Source organism: Canis aureus, chromosome X (assembly GCF_053574225.1).
Source record: "Canis aureus isolate CA01 chromosome X, VMU_Caureus_v.1.0, whole genome shotgun sequence".
NCBI lineage: Eukaryota > Metazoa > Chordata > Mammalia > Carnivora > Canidae > Canis > Canis aureus.
This window is the reverse complement of record NC_135649.1, coordinates 36,029,227-36,041,238: the sequence shown is the minus strand read 5'-3', so window position 1 is coordinate 36,041,238 and position 12,012 is coordinate 36,029,227. Positions and strand designations below refer to the sequence as shown.

At 37.1% G+C, this 12,012-nt stretch overlaps 1 protein-coding gene across 9 annotated transcripts in view; it reads right to left on the bottom strand.

Annotated features, from left to right (window-relative positions):
- The window catches only part of LRCH2 (leucine rich repeats and calponin homology domain containing 2), a 214,618-nt gene that overhangs the window by 160,810 nt on the left and 41,796 nt on the right, over nucleotides 1-12,012 (bottom strand). The window lies entirely within an intron of this gene.

Here is a 12,012-nt window from a genome sequence, read left to right as displayed (position 1 = left end):
CTCCTTCACAGCCAAACTTACATAAATCTACAACACAACTAAATCTCTTACCATGGACTTCTCAACCCACCCTTGGTTTCTACTCACTTTCATGCCCACCAAAGTCACTAACAGCCCCCATATCAATAACAACTCAGCTACATTGAAACATTTCCCTTCTCTTGGTTTGAAAGACTACACTTATGCATCACTTCTTATTATCTCTCTTGCTACTTCTTAGTCTCTTGCTAGATTTTCCCCTACCTGTATTGTGACTATGTTCCAAAAAGCTGTGACCGAGTACTCTTTCCTTCTTAAGATATACACTTCAGTGGGTGATTTCATCCAATCCCAGAGCTAAATTATATTTATATACTGACAGATTTCAAACTAAAGCTATGGCTGAACACCTACGTTCTGATCTTCAGAACTTCTCTTGATATTTCTCAGGCACGTCAAATTCTACAAAATCTATACAAATTCTGTAAAACCTGAACTGAAGATCATCTCACACACATCTGTTTCTTGTATTTCAAATAATGTCACCAACATCCTCCTGTTGAGTTGTGCAAGCCAGAAACCTGGCATTTATTCTTTATTCCTTCCTCTCCTAAATTATTCCAAGCACACACAAATATACTCTCATTTATTTCAGTTCTCACAAAAAAATCATGAAATTATTATAACCATTTTGCCTCTTTTAAGAGTTTGTTAAATGAAATTTGGAAACATACTTAGGACAACATGTAACAGGTTGAAAAAATACCCTGAAAGACTTTCTTAACTGACCCACTATTGACTTTTTGGGCTCTACGATGACTTGCTGTGTGGGGCTATCCTGGGCACTGTAGGATATTTAGAAGCATCCCTGGCATTTACCCACCAAATGCCATTAAAACCCTCTAATAATGGCAGCCAAAATATGTCCCCTGGGGCTCAAACCCCCCTACACCTGTTGAGAACCACTGCTACCTCATCATAGAAATATAACTTTGCTTACATTAATTCATTATACTTATTTGGTTAAAAATAAGAATATTATTTATCTCTGTCAGGAAGAACATCTATGGTGTACTTTAACTCACCATACATCATTCAGCATGTGATCTTCCCTCATAAGAACAGTCTCCTACGAATGCTTAACTTTCTCACCCTGAGGAAGGAGACCTATGTACTTAGCAATATAGTAAATTCCCTTTTCAGAATATTAATATACATATTAATGTTTTTGTGTCTGTAAACACACACTAACCTAATGTAAAATTGCATGATAGGCAAAAGAAATCATTAGTTATAATTATTTGAGAATTAATTTGGATTCTTCTTCCTATCACCATAAGATTCTGAATGACTAAATAAAAGGATAGAATTACTAGAAATCAAAATCTGAGCTTGAAACATAAATATCCTGGCTTGCTTCCTCTGACATCCAAGCATCATTCAGTTCTATTGAGGAGGAAAATTTAAATCATTATTTTTTTAAGTTTAGGATGTTTCTTTTACATTATCTTACTCTTGTAATTTCAGAATCCAGAAGTTGAAAATTACTGTTTACAATTAATCTGAAATTCTAAAATCAAAATTATGCCCAGTTCATTATTCTGTATAATACCTAGCATTATACACCCATAAATAATATAGTGGTCCTGGAGATAAATGATGGTAGATTAAATTAAGATTGCAAGAATAAGGATAAGAAATTTAGATAGAGTTTGAAATATATTTTTTTTAATTTTTATTTATTTATGTTAGTTACAGAGAGAGAGAGAGGCAGAGACACAGGCAGAGGGAGAAGCAGGCTCCATGCACCGGGAGCCCGATGTGGGATTCGATCCCGGGTCTCCAGGATCGCGCCCTGGGCCAAAGGCAGGCGCCAAACCGCTGTGCCACCCAGGGATCCCTGAAATATATTTTAGTATTAATACTTAGGGATTGGGCAAGTGACTGTCTGTGGGATAAGTAAAAGGCTATTTAATTTAAAAGATGTGGGGGTATTGGGATGCCTGGGTGGCTCAGCGGTTGAGTATCTGCCTTTGGCTCTGGGCGATATCCCAGAGGTCCGGGATGGAGTCCCACATTGGGTTTCCTGCATGGAGCCTGCTTCTTTCTCCCTTTGCCTGTATCTCTGCCTCTCTCTCACTCTCTCTCTCTCTCTCTCCCTCTCTCTGTGTCTCTCATGAATAATAAATAAAATCTTAAAAAAAGATGTGGGGGTATAACAGGATTTTTGTTGCTGTTGCTGGTGGGAGTTTTGTTTTTTGAAGCAGAGGTTAGAATCAAAGATTCAATTTTATATTTATATAATGTGAGATATCTGAAAGAGATCCAATGGAGGGGGTTTAGTCAGATGATTATAGACCTCAAAACGAGATCTGGGATAGATATATAAAACTGAAAGTTGTGGGAATATGGTTAGTAATATAAAATCATAGAAATGGAAGACATCACCTAACATCAGAGTACGGAGTTGGAAAGAGTTCGAGAATGGGCCATTGGGACAGCCAATTTTTACAAGCTGAGTAGAAGGGGAAAAAAGCAAGAAGACTGAAAATAATGGTCAAGAGAAAGCACAATAACCACATAAAGAATGTTTAAAGCAGTGACAGGGAAAAAAATCAGTATTACGTCAGCTATGAGGTAAAAGCAATCATAATCCTATTCCTGATTTGTTGTATCAGCAGACAAGCTCATTGTTGGTCTGATGCATAACCATAGCCCCAAACAAAAATAAAATGAGTGTACAATTTATTTCTGGACAATCCAGAAAAAGCCAAAATATCAGTATTAATAACAGTGATTTTAGTAAAATAACTTAAATACTATGACACATTATATTAATAACTTACATGTTATTGTGTGAGGCTTTATGTTCTTTCCCTCTAAATAAAAAATTATTTAGTGAATCACCAAGTAATATTATAAGTTCCCTTAAGGAATTTAATTAAATTTGCAATAGTAAACTATTTTCTGGATGATCTAATATATTTACTTAGTAAACATCATTTAAAGTTACAATTAATTGGGCAGCCCGGGGATCCCTGGGTGGCACAGCGGTTTGGCGCCTGCCTTTGGCCCAGGGCGCGATCCTGGAGACCCGGGATCAAATCCCACATCGGGCTCCCGGTGCATGGAGTCTGCTTCTCCCTCTGCGTGTGTCTCTGCCTCTCTTTCTCTCTCTGTGTGTGACTATCATAAATAAATGAAGAAAAAAAATAATTAAAAAAAAAATTTAATTGGGCAGCCCGGGTGACTCAGCGGTTTAGCACTGCCTTCAGCCCAGGGCCTGATCCTGGAGACCTGGAATCGAGTCCCACATCAGGCTCCCTGCATGGAGCCTGCTTCTCCCTCTGTCTGTGTCTCTGCCTCTCTCTCTCTGTGTCTCTCATGAATAAATAAAATCTTTTTTAAAAAAATTACTATTATTATTCTAATTTAATTGAGTAAAATCAAATAAAGCATAATAAACTCAAAATTAAAACTCAAGCTATTATAAAGCCCTTGATTAAGGAAAGTTTGTTCTAGGGTTTTTCAGATTTTAAATCTGTATAAATATCCTTTCTAAGAATTGGGTAAACAGAATAACAATGCCAAAAGAAAAATACAACCATGGAAAGAAAGAAAGGGAATAACACAGAACAACATGTATCTTAATTTCTTGAAATATCTCACATTAACATCTAATATTTTCCTTCAAAAAAAGTGAAAATTAACTTCTATATAGATATAATGGATAAAAATTAAACTTTTAAATTTTTATCTTGTGATGTACAATTAAACCATAAAGGAATTTTTATAATATTAAAAATCATGTAATTAATATGTACACTAGGGTAACTAGAATAATTTGGTAACATTCTCAAGAAAAACATGCAAAATTGGTACTGTATTTAATATAGTTCCATCTAAAGATGAGAAACCAAACTGTTAATTTATTCCTTATTGGAGCATTCATTTCACAACAGTCTTAAAGCCTGTCTTCTCTGGGGACAAGTAGGACTTGGGAAAAGACAATTATAAAGATGTTTCTTCACCTTTCCCACACAGACACACACACAAAAAAAGAAAACTAAAATTTGTTGCTTATCTTTCTTGAAGTGAGTTGAATGGTGGCCCTCAAAGATATCAGGTCCTAATTACCAGAATGTTGGTTTATACTGTAAAACTGTACAAATATAACTAAAAATGTTGCACTGAGGAGATTATCCTGGATGACCCAGGTGGGCCCTAACTGCTATCACGTGTATCCTTACAAGAGGAAGGCAGGGGGAGATTAGACAGATGCCTTGAGAAAGCCATGGTGAAAAGGAAGGAGACACCGGAGTGTGATGTAGCCAAGAATGCCAGCAGTGACAAGAGGCAAGGAAAGAATTCTCCTGTAGAGTCTCTGTAGGGCAAACAGCGCTGCTGAAACATGATTTTAGCTCCATAAGACTCCTTTCATATTCTGTCTCCAGAACTATAAAAAAAATGAACTGTTGTTTTAAACCACCCAGTTTGTGGTAATTTGTTACAGCAGACACAGGAAACTAACACACTTCTCATAAAAATAGTTTATCAGAATTAACGAGAGAATGCCTGCAAATTTTTTAAAATTATATTGCTATGCATTTTTTCTCTTAAGCAGTAAGGTTATATCTCAGTTAATTAGCATCCTTGACGATAAGCACCTTTATACCACTGAATTATTTTTCTTTTGTCTTGGTTTTGTTTTATTTTTTTAGATTTATTTATTTATTCATGAGAGACACAGAGACACAGGTAGAGGGAGAAGCAGGCCACATGCATGGAACCAGACGTGGGACTCGATCCCAGGTCTCCAGGATCAGGCCCTTCGCTGAAGATGGCGCTAAACCGCTGAGCCATCCGGGCTGCCCTCTCTTGTCTCGGTTTTAATAAAAAATCATATCAAGCAGTATTGGCAACAACTCAACAGCAGACAGATTGCTGTATGCTGTTTCCAGCCTTCCTTCAAAACTCTCCTTGTGAAACTGCTAGAAGCCTTTTAAAGATGTTAATAGATCACTTTAAATAATCTGCTCTAGGGCAGCCCCGGTGGCGCAGCGGTTTAGCGCCGCCTGCAGCCCAGGGCGTGATCCTGAAGACCCGGGATCGAGTCCCACGTCAGGCTCTCTTTGTGGTGCCTGCTTCTCCCTCTGCCTGTGTCTCTGCCTCTCTCTCTCTCTCTCTATGAATAAATAAAATAAAGTATTTAATAAAAAATAAATAAATAATCTGCTCTAAATTACGTTCGTGAGCTTCAGAGGTCAAGGAAAGCCAGGGGAAGGAAAGAGAGGAGTCAGATGGAATGGAAATGTTGCTACCTCCCAAGCTGCAGCCACAAGAGCCACAAACGGGTCCATATGCCACCCAGTGCAATTCCTGGCCCACTGGCTAGCATTTCTGCCAAGGTAGATATAGAAAATGACTTTCAGAAATTACACTATTACATTATATTAATTATACTAATTACTGGGGATCCCTGGATGGCTCAGCAGTTTAGCACCTGCTGTTGGCCCAGGGCATGATCCTGGAGTCCGGGGATCAAGTCCCGTGTCAGGCTCCCTGCATGGAGCCTGCTTCTCCCACTGCCCCCTCACCCCCCCCATCTCTCTGTGTGTCTATCATGAATAAATAAATAAAATCTTTAAAAAATTATACTAATTATGGTTTTATCTTATTCCACATACAAAACAGCATACAGTTTTTGTCACAAATTGTTGAAACTTAAACTAAGATGCATGGGTCTTCTTTAGGTGATATTTAATGATGTAGGTTGCTATAGTCCCTCTTACTAAAGAAAATCCTAGCTAATGTTTGAAAATCTGACACATTTCTACTACCTCTGGAAAAATTTCTAATAATGAAGTGTGTTACTGGAACACATCCTCATCAGTAACAGATATCGTCATAGAATTTCTGCTTAAGGAAACATGAGGGAAGGTGGCAGATGGAAGGTTCAGTCTGTAGAGCATAGGGCTCTTCATCTCAGAGTCATGAGTTCGAGCTCCACGTTGGGGGCAGAATTTACTTAATAAAAAAAAAATTTTAAGAAACATGAGGATTAAGTGGATAATCTGAAATGAGAACTCTAAATTCACACCAACAATAACCTAAGTTGAACTGGGATGACTATATTTCTGTCTCTCTCTGCCTCTCTCTCTCTCTCTCACACACACACACACACACACACCCCACATGTTAGATCACAATGCTATAGACTTTGCATAATTATATCTAATCCTCATAACAGCCTTATAAAGTAGCTATTATTCCACATTATATACATGAATCAAAGACAGATTGAAGAGCATGCCCAATGTTTAAAAACTAGTAATAACTGACAGCACAAGGGTTCCAAACTGAGATGTTATTTCAAAGCCCATGTTCTATGTGTGCTTTTCCACTCCTACAACACGCTACTGTGACCTCTGTCCCAGATTTCAAATATTCTGTTCCACTGGAATCACAAATCAGGGTCAGAGAGATTCTTAATCTCCTAGCCACATTCATAACTTAAGTTGCTAAAAAAATAATAATAATAACATAAGTTGCTTCTTGCAATAAGAAACAACATAAATCTCACTCCAAGTCCAATTTTTAATTAAGAAAATAATGAACACCATTATAAAGCTCTCAGCTGTTCCTAATTTACTAATTCAGAACTGGTCTGGGCCAACACATAGCTTTCTTGGCTCCCTAGAGAGTGGACCATTGGGATGCCTGGGTGGCTCAGCAGCTGAGCATCTGCCTTTGGCTCAGGTTCTGATCCCAGGGTCCAAGACAGAGTCCCACATCGGACTCCCTGGGAGGAGCCTGCTTCTCCCTCTGTCTATGTCTCTGTGTGTCTCTCATGAATGAATAAATAAATAAGTAAAAAATCTTTAGAAGAGTGGACCATTATTAATTTTTCAGTATTTTTAATCAATTCAATAAATAAGGATTAAAGAAAACTAAACAAGTTTCTTCAAAAGGGAAGTAACATCTTTTAGGCAAAACCACTATCCTGAGTACCCGTCAAAAACTCTGAATATCTGAGACTTTACCCTACTTCTAAGCCAACAAGTTAGCCTAACATACTTGTATGGATGCTGGCAGAAGGCATGAGACTCCTGTGTGAGAGACAAAGGACTTTTTTACTTATAGCATAGGGAGTGGCATAAGCAGCATATTTTTATCACTTCCTCTTGCCTCCCAAATCCCACAGAGGCAACATACATGAGTACAGATGAAAGCTTACCCACATAGTACACTGCATAGGAGACAAACTCTAAGCCAGGGGAACCCAAATCTTTAATAATGGACAATAAGCCAGCATGTACTTTGTTCAAAGGAAGACATTATCTGTATTCTACTGTCCTTTGCTCTACAGAGAGTAACTTTCATTCTTCCAAAATTCAGTCCTGAACAAAGAGCAGTTAGTGCCTCATTCACAAGATGTGTAGAAACATGAAGCCTATGAAAAATGATCTCCCAATAGTACCATGTACATTCCTTACCAAGCAGGGATTAGAAGTTGCAGCCTCACCACAGAGAATACACAGATAAAATAATTACCTACTTCCCTGTAGTCCTGCACTTATTGCCTGTGATAGAGACAGGCAAATCCTGATCTTCACCTTCCAAGCCCCATTCTCCTTGTTTCCTGGGCAGCATTCTGACTGGACTCATTTATTCAAACAAAATTCTATAAAGCACTATGAATTAGGTAGTAGGTATTAAGGTAGATAAAAAGCCCACTGAGACACCAACCCTAAGCAATCCTAATTATTGTTTCATTCTCACACCAAATACAATCTGTTTACATAGTAACACTTCAGCAAAAGAAACTATGCAAGAAGAATCACCCCCACTTAGTTCTACTAAAATTATAATTTTTACAAAGCTGTTGTGGTGGGACCAATACTGCATTATCCTTGGGGCATAGCTCAAAGTTCACACAAAGATTGACGGAATGAAAAAGGAAGGGTAACTGTTCTTTACCAGATGAGCATTAAACTAGATCTGAACTGTATTCTTTTTTTAAAAAAAAGATTTTATTTATTCATGAGAGACACAGAGAGAAAGAGAGGAACAGACACAGGCAGAGGGAGAAGCAGGCTCCACGCAGGGAGCCTGATGCGGGACTCGATCCCAGGTCTCCAGGATCACATCCCGGTTGAAGGCAGTGCCAAACCACTGAGCCACCTGGGCTGCCCATCTGAACTGTATTCTGATTCTACTGATTACTACCTATGAAACACTGCCAGAATCAATTACTATTCCTCACTCTCAGAGCTTTTAGAAATGAGTAAATATTCTACCACAACCTCAAATCCCTAAAAGTAAGCAATAGAAATGAAGGGAAAATTACCAACTTGCACATAATATAATATGTTCATAAAGATATAAAATAAAATGATAGAAACTGATTATTATATTCAGCTCTCATGACATGGAAAATATATACCAGAATTATATGTCTTTAGAGAGTGGATAAGGGGATCCCTGGGTGGCGCAGCGGTTTGGCGCCTGCCTTTGGCCCAGGGCGCGATCCTGGAGAACCCGGGATCGAGTCCCACGTCCGGCTCCCGGTGCATGGAGCCTTCTTCTCCCTCTGCCTGTGTCTCTGCCTCTCTCTCTCTCTGTGTGTGACTATCATAAAAAAAAAAAAAGAGAGAGAGAGAGTGGATCAACTCAAAATCATATTTCCTAATATTAAAATTTTAAAAATTAAATTTTCTATGCTCTTTAGTAACTGATATTACTCAAATGTAAGCATTTACAGTATGTAAGATTTCATTAATATGCTCTCAAATATAAATGCTTCCTTATCTATTTTTCCATCTAAAAGAAATGTCACGACTAGCAACAAAAACAAGAAAACAGGAGGCAGCACAGCTGTTTGTCGATACAAGAATGGAGAGTGTCTTTGAAGTATCAGAGACTCTGATGTTGGAGCCTGATGGGAAATGACAACCTCATGGCTCTGGCATCTGCTTTCAACAGATGCCCTCTACAAGGACAGGTGATTTCTTGATTCGGTATTCCCTAGAAGGGTATTACGCTGTCATTCCGGACAAGATAATGAAAAGTCCATGTACAACTCTGAAGTCTTTTTGCATGAATAAGATGTAAGGGTGAGAGAATTTCTGAGCTATGCCATGGTGAGTTAAAATAATCATAAAAAAATAAAAAATAAAAATATAAAAATAAAATAAAACATTAATCATAAGTACAGTGGAGTGAAAAAAAAGGGTCAACAGATATTTGAAAAAAAAATGAAGGAAAAATACTTCAAAGCCAACTATTATGAGAACCAATAACAAGCAGACTTCACTGGCCTACAGCAACCAATACTGGAAAGCTCTTTTTGAGCGCAGGCACTTTGAGAAGCAAGGGTGCAAACAAAAACAGATACTGAAAGGAGAAAGAAACCACAGCTGCTAACCAGAGGGCAGATTACATGCATGCTCAGTGAGAAAAGGACTGTGAGTCATAACAACTATAAGCCACGTGGAAGGATAGGACTTATTTAAAAAAAAAAAAAAAAAGGAAGGAGTGGCTTTATGCAGTTATCTGTAGGAAATTCTGCAAAGTATTTTAGTTTCACCAAGAAATAATGACTAATTAACCGTGCAATGACATTCAAACATTGAAGTAATGACACTATCCTTCAACTCGTATAAGACTTATTATACGGTAAATTTGGCATTATGAATCCATGCAGTATTATTTATTACATGGTTCTTGGAAAACTTTTATTTTCAAAAGGCAAATGTGATAGCCTCATCACATAACTTCTACTAAAATAAATTCCAGATGGAGGAAAACGATAAAAATGAAACATAAAAAAGCTAGAAAAACATTTTAGTGAATAGCCACTTAATATTAGAATGGGGAAGGACTTTCAAAGCAGTCAATAAAGGAATAATTCACCAATGAAAAAACTTCTAGATTTATCAACATAAAAAGAAAGGAAAACTATAGTCTGTCAAAAAGCAAAAGTGATATCAATAGCTCATAGGTAAAACCTGGGCCAAGGACATAAACAGATTCAAAAATGAAAATTATCAACGATCAATATGCACATGAAAATACATTCTACCTCACTATCCATCAGAAGACATGCAAAGAATAAGATGCCACAACTTGCTCATTAAACTCAAAGGTTTTTAAAGATATTGTTCAGTGTTGGCAAGACACTTCTATATACACTGATGGATTTCAAAATGAGGTAATCTGTCTAGAAAGCAATTTGACAATAGGAATCAAGCTCCTGAAAAATGTTCATACCCACTGATTCAAGAAATCAATCTCTAGCAATTTTTTAAACCAAATAAAGATACAAAAGAAATTATGTGCATTTCAGGATTATTTTAAACAGTAGAAAATTAGAAACAATTTAAATGCCCAACAACAGATAAAGGCTAAATATGGTATATCTTTAAAATGGAGTATCTTGCAGCTTTTAAAAATGTTATTATAGATTTGAATCCTTAATATGAAAATTAGAATGCTCACAGGATAATAACTACAACTTTTTTTAAGGAGGCTACACACCCAGCACAGAGTCCAACACAGGGCTTGACCTCACGACCCTGAGGTCAAGACCTGAGGTGAAATCAAGAATCAGACACTCAACCAACTGTGCCACAATAACTAGAACATTTTATTTATTTTTTATTTTTTTAAAGATTTTATTTATTTATTCATGAGAGACACAGAGAGAGAGGCAGAGACATAGGCAGAGGGAGAAGCAGGCTCCATGCAGAAAGCCCGATGTGGGACTCGATCCCGGAATCCAGGGATCATGCCCTGAACCAAAGGCAGACGCTCAACTGATGAACCACCCAGGCGTCCCAACTAGAACATTTTAAATGTCCAACTATATACATGGTATGAACCAACAGTTTCCGTTTAAAATGTAAATTTTTAGAAAGTACACTTTATACATTCATCCATACACATATATGAAGGTGATGAGTATGAGAGTATGAAGGAAATATACCAAAATGTTAATATTTATTCAAGGTTGGTAGAATGAGGAATATTTTTGTATTTTCTTCTGTATGCTTTTATTTCCAAATTTTTTACAATAGCAGGCATTGCTTCTGTTATAAGAAAAACACAATACTATATACTATTTTAAAGGTATTATATTTCATTTCACAAGGTAAACTGAATTCTAACCATATGCATTCCACTCATAAAAACGGTATGTGCAGACAGTTACTGGCTTGGTAAGTTGGTATTAAACATAATCATTTTCTGTTTCAAGGGGCACAATTTGGTCCTGCTACCACAGTCTGCTACTAAGCATCCATTAACACGCTGAGTCATGTTATATTGACACTCAACTTACATATCATAATTTCTTAAATGTAAATTACCAGGAAAGTATGCAACTTTTAATGTCAAAGTCATGCTTTTATGTAAATTATTCCCTTAAAGCAAAACCCAAAAACTATAAAATCTGAATTGTTTTAAGTCTGATTAGTGAAGTCAGTAATGGAAAAACATCATCTTCACCATCTCCAAGACATATGAACTGATATACATAATTAATATGAAATTAATATGACATTGATGCTCTCTGCCTAGGTCAAGATCGACTAGCAACTGAAAACCAAGTGGATCTCTTTATACAGTTATACTTTTTATTTGCCTTCATTAAGATACCTTAGTAGCTTCCTATTGCATGAGAAAAGAAAATCTGATGTAGTATGAGAAGAGTCTGCATCAAATTGACTGCCCAGCATAATTCTAGTAGGCTGTGAACTCCAAAACAATAGTAGTCCTTAAAAAAGGGGGGGGGAGGGCTGCCTGGCTGGCTCAGTCGGTAGAACATGCAACTCTCGACCTTGGGGTCTTGAGTTTGAGCCCCACATTGGGCACAGAATTTACTCTAAAAAAGTAGTCTTTGAGGAGGGTTAATAAAACCTGAGAGCAAGCTACCAAGCAAAATAAAATTAATGCTTCATCTTTGATAAATCCAGATTATGATGAATTCTACAGGCAGTACACTGTGCTCCTTAAAAAAACTGTTATTTAGAG